The sequence below is a fragment of the Parus major genome, chromosome 1 (genome assembly GCF_001522545.3).
Source record: "Parus major isolate Abel chromosome 1, Parus_major1.1, whole genome shotgun sequence".
NCBI classification, from domain to species: Eukaryota; Metazoa; Chordata; class Aves; order Passeriformes; family Paridae; genus Parus; species Parus major.
This window is the reverse complement of record NC_031768.1, coordinates 92,856,144-92,873,392: the sequence shown is the minus strand read 5'-3', so window position 1 is coordinate 92,873,392 and position 17,249 is coordinate 92,856,144. Positions and strand designations below refer to the sequence as shown.

Genomic DNA, 17,249 nt, shown 5'->3' with positions numbered 1-17,249 from the left:
CCAGGATGAAGATACTCCAGTGGTATAGTGCTGAGCATGATAGAAATACCTAAAGAGTCAGTCATGGCATTATCATGACTGAATTTGGCACCAAACTTCAAATCCACAGAGGGGGAGTGGGGGAGGCGGAAAAGAAAACATGCAAAGGCCTTTTCAAAACTCAAGACCACAAGAAAAAACTTCCTATAAACAAATCAAATGGAAATATTTTTTTAGTTCTATAAACATTTCCCCTTGAAGCGTTCAACCCAAATATTGCATCACTGTGCTAAGACATAAACAAATCTTGCAGTGAAAGAGATGCACACCAACAATAGACTGGCCTGTTTGTCTTGTCTGGGCTGTGAGAAGTGCAAAAAACAAACAAACAGGGCAAAGAGTGACAAGCAGAAGAGAGATGTCTGAGGAATACTTGCTTGAATATTCAAGGAAGAGAAGAATCACACACCCCACCCCCCAAATCCCACTGAGCTTCAATAAGGAAATTAATCTCATTCAGGGTCCTTAGAAAATCACAGCTCTGGAGGACACCAGCCAAACTTGTTTATCAGAAAGCAAGGTAGCTTCTGATTTCCCCCAAATATATTATTTTAAAAATATATTATTTGACACAAATATCTCTTGGCTAAAGATATATTTATTTTTGCAGTGATTATAATGGTGGTATCAAGAACTACACTGGCCGAGCTGTCCTGTGTTTTACACCGATGTTGTACTTCCTATACAGGGAGCCAAGCAGCCACACACCTATTGGAAGGCTGTTGCCCTCTGAGCAGGAGGCAGGCATCTAGGTCTGGCTTTTAGTTGGTAAAAATCTTTAGATGCAGTCTAGGAAGAAGAATTCGGTGCCAGATTAGAAAATGTGAGGTACCCTACAAGAAACACATCTCCAAGGAACAGCAGCAAAAGGTGACTTTGCTCTATCAGGACTGCTATTTGCTCCATCTTCTTCATGTGTAGGTACATCTAATGCAGCTCTACCTCCTCTGTTTCTCACGTTTTTGGAATGCAGTATGACCCTGTAGACATTATACCTCTGAAAGCACACAAAGCAATCTGATTCCAGTCCCTCCTCTTGCTCCTGTGCCAGGGACAGCACTGTCTCTGTGTGGGAAAGGACAAGGACATGCTGAGTGGCAGTGGCAGTGAGGGACATGGTGTACTCACCGTGGCACAGCTGTGCCCAGCAGTTTTGGTGCTGCCTAGTGTTGTGTGTTTAGAGTCATAGTACAGTGCTGGGACCAATATTTGGCTCATACCTCAAACAGCCACTGTAAGAGCTGCCAGGGACATACTGGCTTTGTCTCCCTCATCATGAGACACAGGCAAGGAGCTGCACAAGTCACTTGGGTGAGAGGGAATTTCATTCTTGTTCCAGCTCACACAAGAGACACTGTAGAAAGGGCCACCAAAATATGCTGCTTAGAAGTTCAGTCTTATGGGAAAGTTTCACTACCAAAAAGCTAGCATAAATTGAAACCTCTTGGGCAGGTAAACTGGCTCTGTCTTCAGCTGAGATGAAATGGAAACATGGTTATTCATGGTTCTCCAACTGGGTTCATACTGCAACAAGCAGACACAACTACAATTTCTCTGGTGGCTTAACATCCCCCTTCCACAAGCCCTGCTGGTGCTGAGCCATGCTGTACATGGTCCTCACACCCAGCAACCCTGGCCGAGCTGCCTGCAGGGAACACCAAACCTTCTGAGACCATTTGATCTCCCTAGACTCATGACAAAACCATGCATACTTTATTTAGTCTTATGAAAATGACTTCAGGTGCTGCAGTGGGAGCTGATTTATGAGGGGAGTATGACAGAATGAAGGGCCTCACACACTTCTCATGTTACATTGCATCTAGCTGGTGTGAATTTAGAGACATTTACACCCAGCTAACTGAGGGAGAATTGGGCCCAGACCCAGTTTATCTGTCTGACAACAGAGAGGATTAAAGACATGTAAATGCTAAGCAGGGGTGGTCCAAAAATATTAGAATCAGAAGTAATGGAATGAAGTATACGAGAGTAAAATTTAAGTTGTAGAGAAAAGATTACAGCTGACATCCATTCCCTAAGCCAAGTGCTCTGCCTTCCACAAGATGCTTCTAGGTATGGCTTACATCAGTCAGAAAAGGGGATTAAATGGGTTTTGTGTTCAGCATGGTCTGGCACGCAGCAGGCAGACTGGAATGGGAGTATTTTGAGCACTGGTGTCTTGCAAGACTTCAGAAGGCAGTCTGCAAGTGGATTACAGCATCCCTCTCCAAATTCCCACCCATAAAGTCATGCCTCATGCAATATCTAACACATGCACTCAAATGAAATGGCAAGAAATAAAAGCAGCTGGTAGAAATGAAAAATTAAGGATTTCAAAGCTTTGCCTGATTTTTATTTGCCTATAACCGCTGGCTGCTCCATCGTATCACACCACCAAAGAATGTGTGGATTTCTTTTTTCCTTCCTGAAAGGTTAGTTTGTTCTTTGGATTAAAAAAGGATCAGAAACACTAAGTTGTATAGCCTTTTAAAGTTCACCTAAACCCTTGTTCTCAGAGGCTGTAAATTCCTGAGCACCATGGCCTTGGCATCAGCCGTGATTCTTTATTTTGAGTGAAGACCTAGTTCCTAAAGTTTTGAATCAACTGGTAAGTGCTCTGCTATCCTGCAGTAAAAGTGTATTTGTGCACAGCCTAATGAAAAGACAAAGCAGGGCATATATGCCCAGAGGCACGGAGCTGTAAGACCAGCTCTTTCCCTTTTTGCCTTTGCCTGAGTCTCCAGATTGCAGTAGGGTGAAGGTATTCAGTGGACACCATATCCTAGCAGAGAGGAGAGTATTAAGAGGATACTGTAGACAAGCAATGCATAGCCTGGCATTGCTTGCAAGGAGAGGGACTCATAATGGCTCAAACATCAGTGTCCAGAAGGCTTAACAGCAGAGAGTTGAAGATACTGAGGAAGATGATGTTAAAGGGTCATATGAAAAAATAAGGAACAAATATTGGGAAAGTGCAGGTTGGTAAGACAACACTGTTTCCAGAGACATGTCCTCCAAGTTAGACAAGAGCAGTCTCCTTTGGGCTCTCCTAACAGAGCTAGTCACTAGGACAGAGCAGGAAAAGGTAGGTTTAAAGAGAGTGACACCACTGCCATTTGGGATCAGGAATGTCCTTTGGCCAGATGGTCAGCTGGGGAGAGGGAGGTTATCCCAGGGTGCATCCTCACAACCTAGAGGCTTGCATCAGCCCTCCTCTGGCTTCATGAGCTTTTGGATGAGCCCAGGAAGCACCAGCTCATGCCTGGGACCAGAGGCTTCCCCAGAGGCTGAGCCTGGATCAGGACCCCTTCCCCGCGCTCCCTTCGGTGCCTGGCTGTCTCCAGGCCCCGGCTGCCAGGCTGGGATGTGGGTTAGCAGATTTTTTCCACGCTGTTTCTCCGGGATCCCTGACAGAGCCCATCAGAGCTGCCTTTTATCAGCACTGCACGCCTTAGTGAGCCTGTCATGACTCACACACAATGTGCTCTGTGCCGGATTAATCCGGCTGGCTTTCATGCTCAGGATGTGGGCGACGGATGGGAGGGGGGGTGTTGGGGGGCACGGGGACAGATGCAGGGCTAGTAGGGGCCCGGGAAACTGGGGACCCCCAGGCTTTTCATTTCCTGAAGTTAAGGACTAGTTTGAGGGCTGTTGCAGAGGACAGGGTAAGCACAAGCTTTAAGCAATGAAAAAGAAAGACAGGAATGCAACAGGTGTGTGGGAAAATGGTAAGGGAAGAGAGATTATAGGTGAATAATAGGTGAATAAATAAAGAAACAACAAAGAGAGAATGTGATGTAAAGGGAGATCTGTGTTCCTTAAAAGGTAAGCTCCCTTGTTGACAGACATGACAGGTAGCTATTTCCCACAGGTGTAATTACCCAGGGACTACACTCCACCTAAAGGGATCTTTTCAGTCTTCAGCATTAACCTGGAACACCTTTAAGATGCCTCCCCATCTTCACTGTTGTTGTCTGTAAACCTGCAACAACCTACTAAAGATTAGGGAATCATAAAAAGTGTGATATCCTAAACCAAGTGGAGTCTGTACTGATGGGAATAAGATTCCCATCAACTACTGTAGCACCAGGTTTCCATGCAGAGACTCCACAGAGAAAACAAATCTCATGGAAGAAAAAACCTGCTTTTTCCAACAAACCTCTACGAAGCTAAAAATGGATACCAGTGGGAAAGGATCAGTCAAAGCCACCTAGGAAACTCCACTAAAACATCCTGCCCTCTGCCATGATTTCCAGCTGAAGGGGTGCACACACACAAAAAAAACCCTAAACTGATTCTTAAAGAGTTGGTGATGCTGCAGTTTTACATACATACATATAATTTGAATGCATATGCTAAAACATCTCCTCCAATTTGAGATTCATAACGTTCACTTGAAATGATCCATTCAATCTAATTTATTTTACCCATGAAAGACCTATGTTCAGCACCTACTGCCCAAGTTCCCACCTCCACTTGGAAGGGTGAACTACTTTACTGTCCTGTCTATCCACTGTACATGCATCCAAAAGTTTCCAAATAATTTCCCACTCAAGGATGAGAATAAGCTTGTTTCCCACTGAAATATCCCTGTCTCTGGATAAAACACAATGCCTATTTAACAGCACAGAGCAACACTGTCACTGCAAAAGATGATATGCATGGTCTTGGTTTTACATCCTGACCATCAGAGGAGCATTTCTTATTGTTATTCTGAGATGGATTTTGGCAGTGAACCCAAAGGCAGGAGAGCATGTCCTACCTCTTTCTGCACACATCAGGTTCATGGTGCCCTTGTACCTGGTCTTAGGACTTCCCACATCCAGCACTGACAGTGAGTGAGGTGTGTGGTCATGGTCACAAACATGGTTTATTATTTGCCTTCACTCCAAGAGAACTTTTAAACTGTAGGAGAGTAGTTGCTAAGTTCTGAGGAAGGAAAGCAGGATTCTAGAGGGGATGGGTTGGAAAGGCTATTTATTTAGGGCATTTGTCTGACCTCCTTACTCAGGCAAAAAGTTATACCCATTGCCTTTGATAATTTCCTGTTAACATTTTCTTAAAGACCCTATCCTTCTACTCAAAATGTTCAGTGACGTTGTAAACACTTGCCAAACACAAGAGGATCTCTCTGACTGCTGATCCCTGAACATTTTAAGACAAGGAAACAAATGGACCTGAACCAAATCTTCTCATAGGATTGGGAGCCCACTAACTGTCTAAATATTTCCTATCAGTGACCTGACTACAAACAGAATGGTAGTTCTTTACAACATCCCCTGTGTGTATGTGGCATAGAACAGGCACAGCTGTACCCATATATAACACATTTTACACCAATATATATGTTTTATACCAATATATGTATCACTGCAAAAAAAAAAAAAAAAAGAGAGATTGATACTTCTGTGGGGCTGTGTTTCTTTTATACTATTTTTATCATGTCTGAAACAGGAACAGTACTAATAAAACTATCTTGCTGCTAGCCCCTCTCTCAGAGAGAAAAGCTAGCACTGGTTCACTGCGATTTTTTATTTCAAAATACATATGTTATCCCTTGTGTGTGCTTGTGTTTGTGCACGAGGGGTAATGTATATATTCTGAAATAAAAGAAACACCAGTGAACATATGATATTTCTGTCTGACATCAGGATGAGCTTGTCACAACTAAGTCTATGTCCCTGACTTGGACCCTAATGGTAAAACTAAACTGACATCAAGTTGGTTTAGTTTACGCCAGCAGAGATTTCCTAATATAGGCAGGTCCTATCTCTTGTCCTTTCATCCCACCCCCCTCTTTAATTTGGCTCTCTGAGTTCTGATGACTGAATCACTTCCCCCTTTGTTTCTCTGATTTCTTTCCTAATCTTCTGCTCCTGAAAGATGCTTAGTTCCTGAATCCCTATACAAATACACTTTCCTTTCTAAGCTTCTCACCAGCCAAACAAGGTTTTATTTGTTTATTTAATTTGACATGTCGGAGAGAAATGATCCCATTTCCTATGGATTATCGAAGTAACAAATAGCTTTACAAGAGGGTAAACAAAGTAAAACTCATGCTGAAGCTCCTTTGAACGGGGGGCTTCCCGTTCACATCCCTTCATAATGTGAGTCTTTCCCCTCTCCTCTACACAGTACACAAGATGACTTTCTGGTCACTTTGGACTATGTCCTCTAGCTAGCCATCAATTCCTCATCCATCCTTCCACAAACTTATCTTGAATTTCCAACAACATAGCCAGACAGCTTTGAACTCACTCTATGATGGAGCATTTTATCCATCTTGTCTTTGCCTCACAGTGCAATTCTCCCCATTCACGTTGCATTTTTGCAAAAATGCAGAGCTAGAGGAACCTGGTGGTGAGCTTGGGAGCCTTCATGGAGGCAGGGATACCATGGTGATTTTTACTGAGTTCTGCCTAACTCAGGCAGCGGACATGGTACACTTAAAGCAGCACTCTTCAACATGCCTCCTGCAATGTACATTTCTGGAGAAAAGCAGACAAAACAACAAAACTCAGGTATGCATCTGGGCTAAAATTAGTAAGGACTCAGTGCCAGAGCTGGTGATGAGCTGCTCCCAGGACAGCAAACCCCAGCAGCGTGCAGCTCACATTTTCTCAGGGTTTGGTATGGTGGCTGGGGCCTGGCTAGCTTCCCCCCACCCCCAACATCCCTTTCTGTTTATTACTCCTGCTGTAATTGGGAGGCATGTGTGGATGAATTAAACATAGCAGGACAGATGAGAAAACTCTCCCTCTTAGCTGGCTGAATGAGCAAATTTAACTGAGCCTGTTACCCACTGAGTATCGTGCCGACATGCCAGGGTCCGGTTTCCTTTGAGCTCGCCCTTTCATGCGGAGTCCCTCTGTGCCCCCTGCCTTGCTCCTCACAATATCAAACAGCTGGAGTTTCAGCGGCCCCAAGGAGAAGCCTTTGCATCCGACAGCAGCAGCAGTGGGAATTTTGTCTGGGATCAGAGAGGGACAGGGCCAATATGGGCAAATTGGTAGCCAAGAATCAGGGGGGCTCTGGCATCTCCAGAAGGAGATGGGGCACCCCCACCCCCCAGCTATAGGCTGTGCTTGGTCAATGCCCAAAGGAAAAGTTTTCTTATGCCTGAGGAACTGGGGTTAATGAGGGGGTTTTGGCTTTCGCACTACTTTCGAGCTTCAGACAGGCCTGTGGCATCCAGAACTTGGTTCTGGTGGGGAGTTTGAAACAAAGGCATGCCAACCTAAAGCAGGCATCCCCAGTATAGCAACAACAGCGCTTCCCAAGAGCAGGACTGCCACTGGCTTGTGCCGGGATGCCAAGGGGACGTGGCTGCACAAACCCTGCTTTGTCCCAAGGCATTTCTTTTGGCAGGCAGGTGAGAAGAACAGCATATGAAGGGCACCGCTGCATCCATCTATTCCCTGAGCCCCAGGGATAAACAGGGAATGTAATCCTGCAGGGCTGCAATCTTTTCTTTCATACTGTTTAACAAGCCCTGGGGCACTTCTTTGCACAACATAGCTCTAATTCTGCTCCCTCACCTTTTTCTTCCCACCTCTGTAAGCCTAAAACTAGTCAGGGCTAATTCAATTCCTGCTTTAATTTAGGAGAGTTTACGACTGCTTTAAATTAGGAAACCAGCATTTTTCAGACAAGGCAGGTGCTAGAGGTCTTAGCACTTGTAAAAATTAGGCCACTTAGTGAGGTGTCTACACATAGGTTTAGAACCTGAGGAGTGTGTTACTGAGTAATATAAGGAAAAAGTTGGAATCTTGGAAACAATTCTTTAAAAGATAATTAGAAAGCAAAGTTAACATTTCAGAGGAGGGAAGTTTGTGTTCAACCTGATAAGCTTACCCATTGAAACCAAAGTTGAAGAAGCCATCAACACACGCTTAGTTGGAACTCAAAAAATCCTACAGAAAAATCAATTTTAATATTTTCAGTACCCATGTAATAAACCAAGGGAGTAAAAACCCCAAACACAAATTGAAAACACTAAATCCTTTGCATCGTCCTCATGGGAAATGAGTAAGCCAGGAGATCAGAACTCTCCTAAAGTGCCACTAAGCAAGAATAACTCTGAAACCCAGTGATGACATGATGAAAGACTTCAATTCTTTCTTCTTTGAAGACTGAAGGACTTCACATTTAGAAACTAGATGTTGTCATCTATGTTTGTCATCTATGCTCTTCTGTACATGACAAAAATGTGAGAAACCTATCCTGACCTTTCAGTGACAGATTTGTTTCAAGATAATCTTTACTGACGGGCCTTGAAAGACTGAAGATTTCCCTGCACCTCCGGGTAAATTTAAGTTTTTAGGCGTGAATTCACTCCTTGGTGCAGGGAGACGCAGAGAGGAGGAAGTGGTGAGGTTTAATCTCAGGGAGCGGTGTCACTGCTTCTCCTGAGAATTTGTGCCCGAGACACTCTCCGTGAGAGCAAGCACCTGCTAGGAAGGGATGGTTGGAAGAAAAGACCTTTTCATCTTTCTGGTATTTATTACAACCGATGCCGGCCGAGGGTGGCGCGGGGTGGCCGCACCAGTGAGCCCCCGGTGCCGCTCCAGCCTGCGGTGCCAGCCCAGGAGCCCGCGCCCCTCGCCCCTCACGCCGGGCCGGCGGGGCCGCCACCCCCCGCCCACAACAACCAACTTTTCCTCCCAATTTTCCCGCTTCCGCCGGCCCGGGAGCGGCCCTGGGGGCCCGCGGCTCCCGCTTCGCGGGGCTGGGGAGACGGGGATGGGGCTCGGCCGCTGCCCGGCTTTGGGGAAGGGGTTTTACTTAGAGTTTTCTCCCTCCTCTGGCTCCTCCTCTTCTTCCCTCCTCCTCAGGGGGAGGGGAAGGAGGGAGGCTCTTGGGGCAGGAGTAGCCGGAGCAGGGAATTGTTTGGGAGTTCAGTCATCCAAAAGCCGTCTCCCGTATGGAGGGTCTGGCTTCCCGCATCCCGGCGCCTCTTCCCTCCTCCTCCTCCTCCTCCTTCTCCTCCTCCTCCCGCCGCGCCTGAAGCTCAGCGCGGCCCCCCATCCCCAGCGCCAACCCGCAGAAAAAGCACAACCACCACCCCCAAACCAAGGGCCCCCTCACTTTCCCCTTCCCCCCAAACCAGGCTTTTCCCCCTCTTTTTCTCTCTTTTTTCCCCCCCTACTTCTGTGTATGTGCGCGCGCGCGCGCGCGTGTGTGTAGTGAATTCCCCGCAGATCCGGCCTGGAAGTTCCCAGCTCCTGGAGTTAAGCCTCTTTGTTGCTTCCCTTCGTTTGGGGCATCTTTGTGTTTCCCCCCGCCTGCTCCACTGGAGACCGTGGTGAGTGAAAGAGAAGGGGCCCGGGCCTGGTGGCCCTGGCGAGGGGCCGGGAGGACGCACGGTGGCGGCGGGCGATGGGGCGCAGGGCTTTCGCCCCAGCCAGCTTCAGGCAGCGGCAGAGTTCGGGAAGTTGCTGTGGGGATGTGAGGAAGGGGTTCTGCCTAGGGATGTAGGAGACGTGACAAGGGAGTAGTGGAGACCCTCTGGTCCCCACCGGGACGGGGCTTGTTTTTCGCTCAGGCAGGTGAGATGTATGTGGGGGGCTCGGATGTTTCCCTCCAGCTCTTCCTCCTCGGCGGGTCGGCCAGAGCTAATGGAGGGCCCAGGGCACTCACACGCTCCGCGGTGCTCCAGGGCTCGCCTGCAACTTCCCCAGCAGCCTGGTCCTCACTGGCGGCCGGGCGAGGAGGCACGGTGAGCAGTGAGGGACGAGGAGAAGCTGTGCAAAGTAAGCCGCAGATCCATCCTCCATTGCTCCAACTCTTGTCAAAAGCTGCTGTGAGTTTACAGGCAAGAGCTGTCTCTGGCAGATGCGAAGGCATTTCGGTGTGTGCTCTGTGAAGGGGCTGCTGTTGCTAAGAAAAGCGGGGGTGGGTAGTCTGTCTGTCAGTAGAATTTTTGTCCTTTTTTGTGACTGTAGAGTTTCTAACCCTGGTGTAAGGATGAGGAGTGATTTGGGTCAGGGGAAGTAATTTTCTGCCCGGCAGTAGGATGTTGTGGGATTTGTGCACGCATGCCTCCCTGCTTGGACTGCAACTTTGGCAGATCATCTGCATGGTGACTGTAAATAGAAAATGTGTTGGGAAGAAACTGGGATGCTGAATTTGTAGCCGTGTCCAAACAACACTTTCTCAAGTGCTCTGAAGGTACTAATACTTTGGAAAATAATAGGCTTTTACCAATACCCCTGGCTGGCAGAAGATACTTAATACAAATCTGTCTTAGGGCATTTCCCAAACTTATTCTGGTACCCCAAGTGTTATTTCACTGGCATTGTGTGAAAGGCAGTTCATGTCTATTAAAGTTGGGCTTTTTTGTCCTTGTTTGTTTTAAAGAAACTCTCTTGACCTCTCTGCAGCATTATGTGAGTGGGATAACAGGAATCCATACACACACTCAGCACCCGCATGTAATTCCCAGCATGTCTTTAATGTTTTTCTTGGTGCCCAATTCTCTTAATTTCTACATTGCTACCATAGTGTGTTTTTAATATGTTCATTTGGAATCTGCCATTAAAATTTCTTTTCCCATGGGCTAAAAAACTACAGTGGAAAATATTAGAAGAATGTGGGCATTTTGTAAGTAGAATTTTATCTTTGTTTTCTTTTGAAACTGACTCAGTGTGCCTACAATTAAGAGGAGGGTTCCTCCGTATTTATGCCTGTGTACTTACATAGCAGTCACTTTAAATTAATGGGTTGAATATTGAGGTTCATATCTTGGGGAGGGATTTCAGCAGAAACACATCATGGGTTTGCAGTGAAGATCTGTTCTGTTTATTTAAGTGACCTGAAGAAATGAAGGTGAAATAAATTCTCATGCTGCTAGGAGTCATGTGGGGATCTTCTGAAGTAAATAGGACAATTAGGAAGAGCTGTGAGCTCCCTGCTGGGTGCATGATATTCTCTTACAAGAAATAAATGGGGTTTTGTTCCATGTCCTTTTCTTAATCCTCCCCTTCAGATACAGTTACAGGGACTCATCCTGCATGTTCCAAGCAGAAGAGGTCCCAATAGGTGTTTGCTGTGAGGGTTGAAGTCAGATACAGTGCAGTCCTCCCTGCTTCCTGCTGGGGAATGTGAGGCAGGTTCATCTGAAGGGTGCACAGAGGTCCTGTGCAGATGGGAAAGGCAACTTCAGTTTTCTCCCACTTGTATACACACACACCCCCAGGACCTTTATTTGAGAGATATCCCACTACAAGTACCTGAATCCACGCATTTCTTCTCTGCTTGGCGCAATGAAGAAGCCTTGGAGCTGCATGATTCTGCATGTGTGTGTTCCAAACTAGCATGTAAGTTGTATGAGTTCTGTGCATCCCTGCAGTCTGGAGAAAGCAGCTTTTCTGTGCCTTCTACTGACATGATTCAGAAGCACAGAGGTTCTGAGAGGTTCTTTGAGATTGCAAGGTGAAACACAGTGTCTGGTGTTTGCAGAGGTCTTTCCAGCCCTCAGAATATGAGACTCCTGGCTTGGAGTTTTGCTCCACTGAAGGACAGGTGAATCATTGCTCAGTGCACTTCACTGCTTGAAATTCTGCTGTGTCCTCAAAACTAACAGCAGACAGATCCCTCCAAATCTTCAGTACCAACCTGGCAGCCCTGCAATAACTTCATGAAGCTAGTACTGCTCCTCCTGGCTGACTAGGGCCAGCAGAATTGCCTCTGTAGGAGCCAGCTGGAGCCTCCTGCTGAAGAGGAATGCTCAAGAAGCATCATGGGCAGGGCTATGAAGCAAGCAGCCTGCTTTGTCCCCATACTCCCCAGTGCTGCAGAGGAGAAACTTCCTTTCCTGAGTTAAGAAAAGTTGCTCATTTAGGGCAGACCTGAATTTTTGTAGTTTCTTGTCATTGTTACTGACACACTTGACTGAAACTTCACCAGATCTACCTGCCAGTTTTTACTGGTCTATTCCTGAACTACCTGCCCGTAGGAGCACAGAAACCTTGCAATCTGATAGCAAGCATAGGTAAAAAAACAACTATTGCTTCTTCTGCCTGGGCTGTGGGAGGGAGCACAGTTGACAGGATGGAAAGGCACTTCAGTTGGAAGCATGTGTTCAGAAGTGGAGGTGTTTGGGCTGGGTCTTCAGTCCATGCACATGCCCTATTGTGAGCTTGAATTTTCTCCACAGCCCTGTGCCTTACTGTTCCCTTACAGAAAATGGTACTGGACCCCGTGCTGATGGGTTGAGCGCTGGGAAGCCGGGCAGATACTGCTGTCTGTGTTGGCTCTTGCCAACTGGCCTGTACCCACCCTCATGTCTCAGAGCAGAACTCAGGTGTACTGGGGAGGACCCTCTCTGCTGTGCTGAGCCTCCTCGGGACTGCTGCAGGGCTGGAGAGGCACTTCTGTGCTTCCATAATCACTCTTTTCCCCGGCAAAGACAGACCGTCTGTGTCCCAGCACCCCGCCGTGTGTGCCTCATGAAGCAGGGGAGCAATGACAGGAGTGTGTTTGGGACCATACTGGTTGTTTTAGCCTACATTGGCCTGCAGGTGGGTTTTCAGGGACTTGAGCTGAGCTGGGCTCAGTTTAGTCATGCAGCCTGCAAGGTGTTGCAACAGCAGTAGGTCAAGGTAACTCCAGGTTAACAGAAGTTCCTTTGGCAGTAAATAATGGTGGGTTGTTCATTTTAATATCTGATGTCGAGTGCCTCAGAGACGTGAGGCACCATTCCCTTGGACTTCTTTAATGTGCAGGGGTGACTTTGATGTATTACTGCTGGCGTGTTACAGACCAAGGCTTGCAAATCTCTGGGTTTAAACCATTACCTCCCGGGCTAAAAATTTGCAGTGTGAATTCTGCAGTTAGGATGGGATATCTTACAAGGAAAAAGTTCTCTTGCAAAATCTTTGGAGACTTCCTGTTTCTGGTTAGACTGAAAACATCCTGAGGGAAAAAACCTGCTGCTGGTTGTTCTGGTGCTCCTGTGGTCAGTCTCAGTTTAAGAGGTTGTTATGTATTCCAGTTCCTAGGCCACAAGAACAATTTAAAGCAAATGATGACTAAATGAATTGCAGGTCCTTAGGTAGAATGGGGGTGAATATCATCTTTTGGGTTTCTAAATGTACTTTGGGTAGTTGTTGAACGTAAGGTATCACATGCATCTTTTTCTCTTTCCTGATACTGGGTTTAGTTCCTCTTGGCTCCGAATCATACGACATCATATCTGCTGCTTCATTGGCTGAACACAGTGCTTGAAGCTGGTTCTCTGGAGGGAATGCGTGCAGAATGGGGAGCTTTCAAAATTTGCTTTGTATGCATATTTGTGCATAAGTCTTCTAAAATCTCTCCACAGGAGTGTGTGCTCCAGCAACACAGCTGTCTGAGTGTCCATGGGAAGCTAAGACAAAAGGAGTATGGATGCAGTGGAAGCAAGTTGGCTGAAAAGCTCAGAAGGATATTTATTGCAGGGAAAAGAAACCACTTGGTGCTTACACAGTCCTAGAGCTGCTGCGGGCGGTGCAGAGCTTTCTGCTTAAACATGGAGCAACAGATCCCTGCCCTGGGGATGTTACATGCTCCTTTTATTAAAATGGCCTCTTTTCCCTGCAAAAGGACAAATGGGATGGGAGGCTCAGCTCTGCCTGGTGGGGTTGGTAGCAGAGCACCTGGACTGGGTGCCTGTGAGGGGCTCTGAGGGCTGCCATTGTGTGTTGTAGGAGCTCTTGAGAAAGAGGCAGTGCCAATTTATTTTGGCTCTAGTGGCATCAATGGAGAGAAATGTGCGTCAGGAGGCGTGTAGGACGTGCTTGAGCTTCTTTGCCCTCCTTGTGGGCAGTGTGCCAGCACAGAGGTGAGAGCCAGACTTTATCCTTGCTTTCTGTTCAGCTGCTCTTGGGAGGCTGCTGCCCTGTGTCCAGTCATCTTCCCTGAGCAGCCATTAGATGTGAGGATGCGTCTTGTGCCTGTGCAGAGTGTTGGAGACTTGCAGGGTAAAATCCACACCACACCACAGCGTGTTGCCCCTATGGAAACCCACCGTCGTCAAGTTTGCAGAGGTTTTGGCCTGCAGTGTCTCTATGTCTGTGTGTGAAAAAGCCAGATGGTGTTTTGGAAAGCAGTCATTTTTCATTAACTTTGGTGCCTGCCATAGGCAGTAAATCTTTCACCCCAAGCCCTGCAGGAGCAATGCCATTTTGGGTCTCTCAGGTCCACTCTGGCAGAGAGATTAGCTAGCAGGTTGTACTTTCATGCACAGCCATAGACCCAGGGCCCTGCCAAATGCAGTGATGTGTTCTCTGGCTGTAATGTCAGCGAGTCTGAACAAGCTTGTATATCTGAAGACTGTGCATCAGGCCCTTCTGCTGTTCTTTAAATCATGAGGGCAGGGGAAAAGAGTGTAAAGATCCCTGTCAGAACTGTGTTGTCAGCTTTCAAATACCATAATGAGGTTACTTTTTATTTCTCTTTTAGTTGACAGAAAGACAGGTTAGAGAGAGCCCTGTGAATTAATGTGTTGAGTTTAGTGTGGTTTGGAAAGCCTGTGGTAATACAAACATATTGAGGTAATCTTTGAGAAAATATATTTCAAATATAGATACATTGGCCTGGAATACAGCATTTATTTGCAAAATCATATTTTTATGATAATTTATCATGCCACTTTAATTTATCCTGGTACTTATAGGGAGAGCAGCCACCTTGCTTATTGATGCCAGTGTGTTAGGGTGCAAGCCTGGGATGCGAGGGCAGCTGCGTTTGATTCTCCTCTACACCACAGATTTCCCCCCAAGATGGGGCAAGTTGTTCTTTGCCTCAGCTCTCCACCTGCAAAACTAAATGGCACTTCCCTGCCTCCTTGTGGTGTTGAGGATAGGTCTGCTGGAGATCAAGAGAGACCATAGATTTGCTGGCCTTCAAAAAAGCTCTTGGAAGAGGAACCCTCAGCAGAGAGCCTCCCATGGCACTGAAGCCCAGTGGGCGGGTGGCTCCTGTTTGCCTCTGGGGACATGTGCCCCTGCTTGCTGGGTGGATGTGGGCTCTCTAGGGGGCTGTGGGATGTTTTTGGTTTGGAGGGCAGGCTGGTGTGCAGCTCTAGCAAAGGCCCTCCCTTGGGGAGCCTTGCGTAGGTAGCAGTAGTGCAGCTGCAGCAAACTTCTGGCTCCAGCCAGTGGTGGCACAGAGAGGCCATTGTAATCCTATGTGCTGTACAGTGTACATCTCAACAGGCAAAGTGGCTCCAGGGTTGGTTGTTTTTTTTATTTTCCCCCTCCTCCTCTCCATCCCTTCAAATCTACTTTATGAAGTTCCTCCCCTTAAATTGAAAATTTGGCCTTATCTTCAAAGAAGCCCTTTAGTGCCAAGCTTTTAAAGGTGGGGAGGAGGCGAGAGCAAAAACATCACATCCATTAACAGCCCAGTTGCCAGAGAAAATGTTTTTTAAAACATAATCTGAAACCTTAGTGTTTGGGAGCCAAAGCTGAGATTGAATACAAGTATGGGCCTTGTCCCTAGAGAGTCACAGCACTGGGAATATGCTGGCACAAAGACAGACCATGGAGCGAGGATTCTTGTGCTTGCACGCACACAACTAGAGAATTATTTGGAAGCCAGTAGTGTTCTGGATGCTGGAGAAATTTAATCTAGTGCCTTCTGTCCCAAGTTGCTCCATGAGCTGTAGCTGATGTGGAGAGCATTCTCATTGCTTCTCTGGATGGCAGTCCCCTCTGGAGCAGGAAGATTCCTGCTATTTGTTGTCCATGGATGGTAAAAAGGACTGTCTGGTCCAGCTGTTTTAGATCCTGCTGCTGTCAGCCAGAGATTTCTTTGGGGCCCCTGAATGGTGATGGGCATATGCTTTCTGTGTTTTATTTCTCCAGAAGAAAGCTGCTTGTTTAACAGACCCAAGCACTGTCAGATTGAAGGGTTGGGTTTGAGTCCCAGTGTCAAGAGATGTTCTCAGAAATGTGCTGGGTTTATATTTCAAAAACATCTGGGCTGACTTTGATGATGTGGTGGAGAGTCAGTGAGACTTGTGCACTGAGACCAGCTCCTGTCCCCACTTTTCAGGACAGGGTCACACTTGGTGGGTTTATGGGACGGTCCCACTGTCACCAGTGCTGCCTGGATTAGTCCTGACCACCTACTCCTGCATGGAAGTGGATCCTGTTTCGTAAGCGGCTATTCAGGCATATCCTGGCTTGCAAGCACTTGAAATGCAGTTTCTAAGCCAGAGCCATCTTGGCAGAAGGAGAGCAAGATGTCCCCAATTATCCAGTTGTAGTGGGGTTTGAATCCAGTGAGGAGCACCCCATTACTAACTTCTTCTGGGCTTGGCCAGCCAGACCACAGCAGAGCTGTGTGTGGGACCCTTGCAGGAGGAGGGGTTGATATCTACTAGCTCTGGAGTCCATGTGGGGACTTCCCTACCCTTCAGCTGGCCAAGCAGGGTATCAGGCTTGTGGCTGTCAGGCATTTCTGCAGCTGGAGGCTTGTAGGGTGAAACAAGCCTGTGAGAAGCTGGTGCATGAAGAGCTCCTCATAGAGGCACGCCAGCTGCTTTAGATGTGTCCATCATCACCTTTTGTCACTCTGACTTTGCCTTTGGAGTGTCTGGGAGTGTCCTGAAGGGAAAAGATGTTTGCTTTCCAGCAGATGAGGAGCTGAGCTCCTGGTTCCGTGACAGCTTGTGCCTGAACACCTCTGTAATGCTGTAGAGGAAGAGTCCAGGGCCACGCAAGGATCGGTTGACTTTGAGGATCTCGCTGCTCTGGATGCCTGAGGTTCTGTAAATGTTGCAAGAGTAGTTCAGCTGTTGTCACTTCAGCTCCAGATCCCGTCAGAGGTGGCTGCCCAAACAGCAGAGAGGAATAAGGTCTTGGGATCATGATCAACTATGCTGGATGACCATGCAGTCCATTAGTTTGATGATGGATGCTGAGAAAGGGAGGTCACTACCAAGGTACAGAGCTGGAGCTGCTGGAGCCTGGGTGTATTTGCTGACCCTACTCGCCTCTTTGTAGGGAGATACGGAGCCATTTTCAGGAAGCCTTAGGGAGGAGTGATTTGGTTTACATGGCTACAGCAGGACAAGCTAGCCCTGTGTCTCACAGGACAGGCACCAGTGTACCCCTGCTTCCACTAGAGCTGGCTGTGCTTGCCTGGTGCCAAATGTGCAGAACTGGCTGTGGGATCCTGCTGACAGCATCATGAAGCCTGTGGTCTTTTCTGGAAGGAAGGGTCTA

General features: G+C 47.2%; 1 protein-coding gene across 2 annotated transcripts in view; it reads left to right on the top strand.

Annotated features, from left to right (window-relative positions):
* Window positions 1-8,799: 8,799 nt before the first annotated feature.
* The window catches only part of BOC (BOC cell adhesion associated, oncogene regulated), a 54,530-nt gene continuing 46,080 nt past the window's right edge, over window positions 8,800-17,249 (top strand). For both annotated transcript variants that reach the window (XM_015641944.3, XM_015641928.3), the window contains exon 1: window positions 8,800-9,340. The gene's annotated coding sequence lies outside the window, so the exon portion shown is untranslated. The remainder of the gene's footprint in view (window positions 9,341-17,249) is intronic.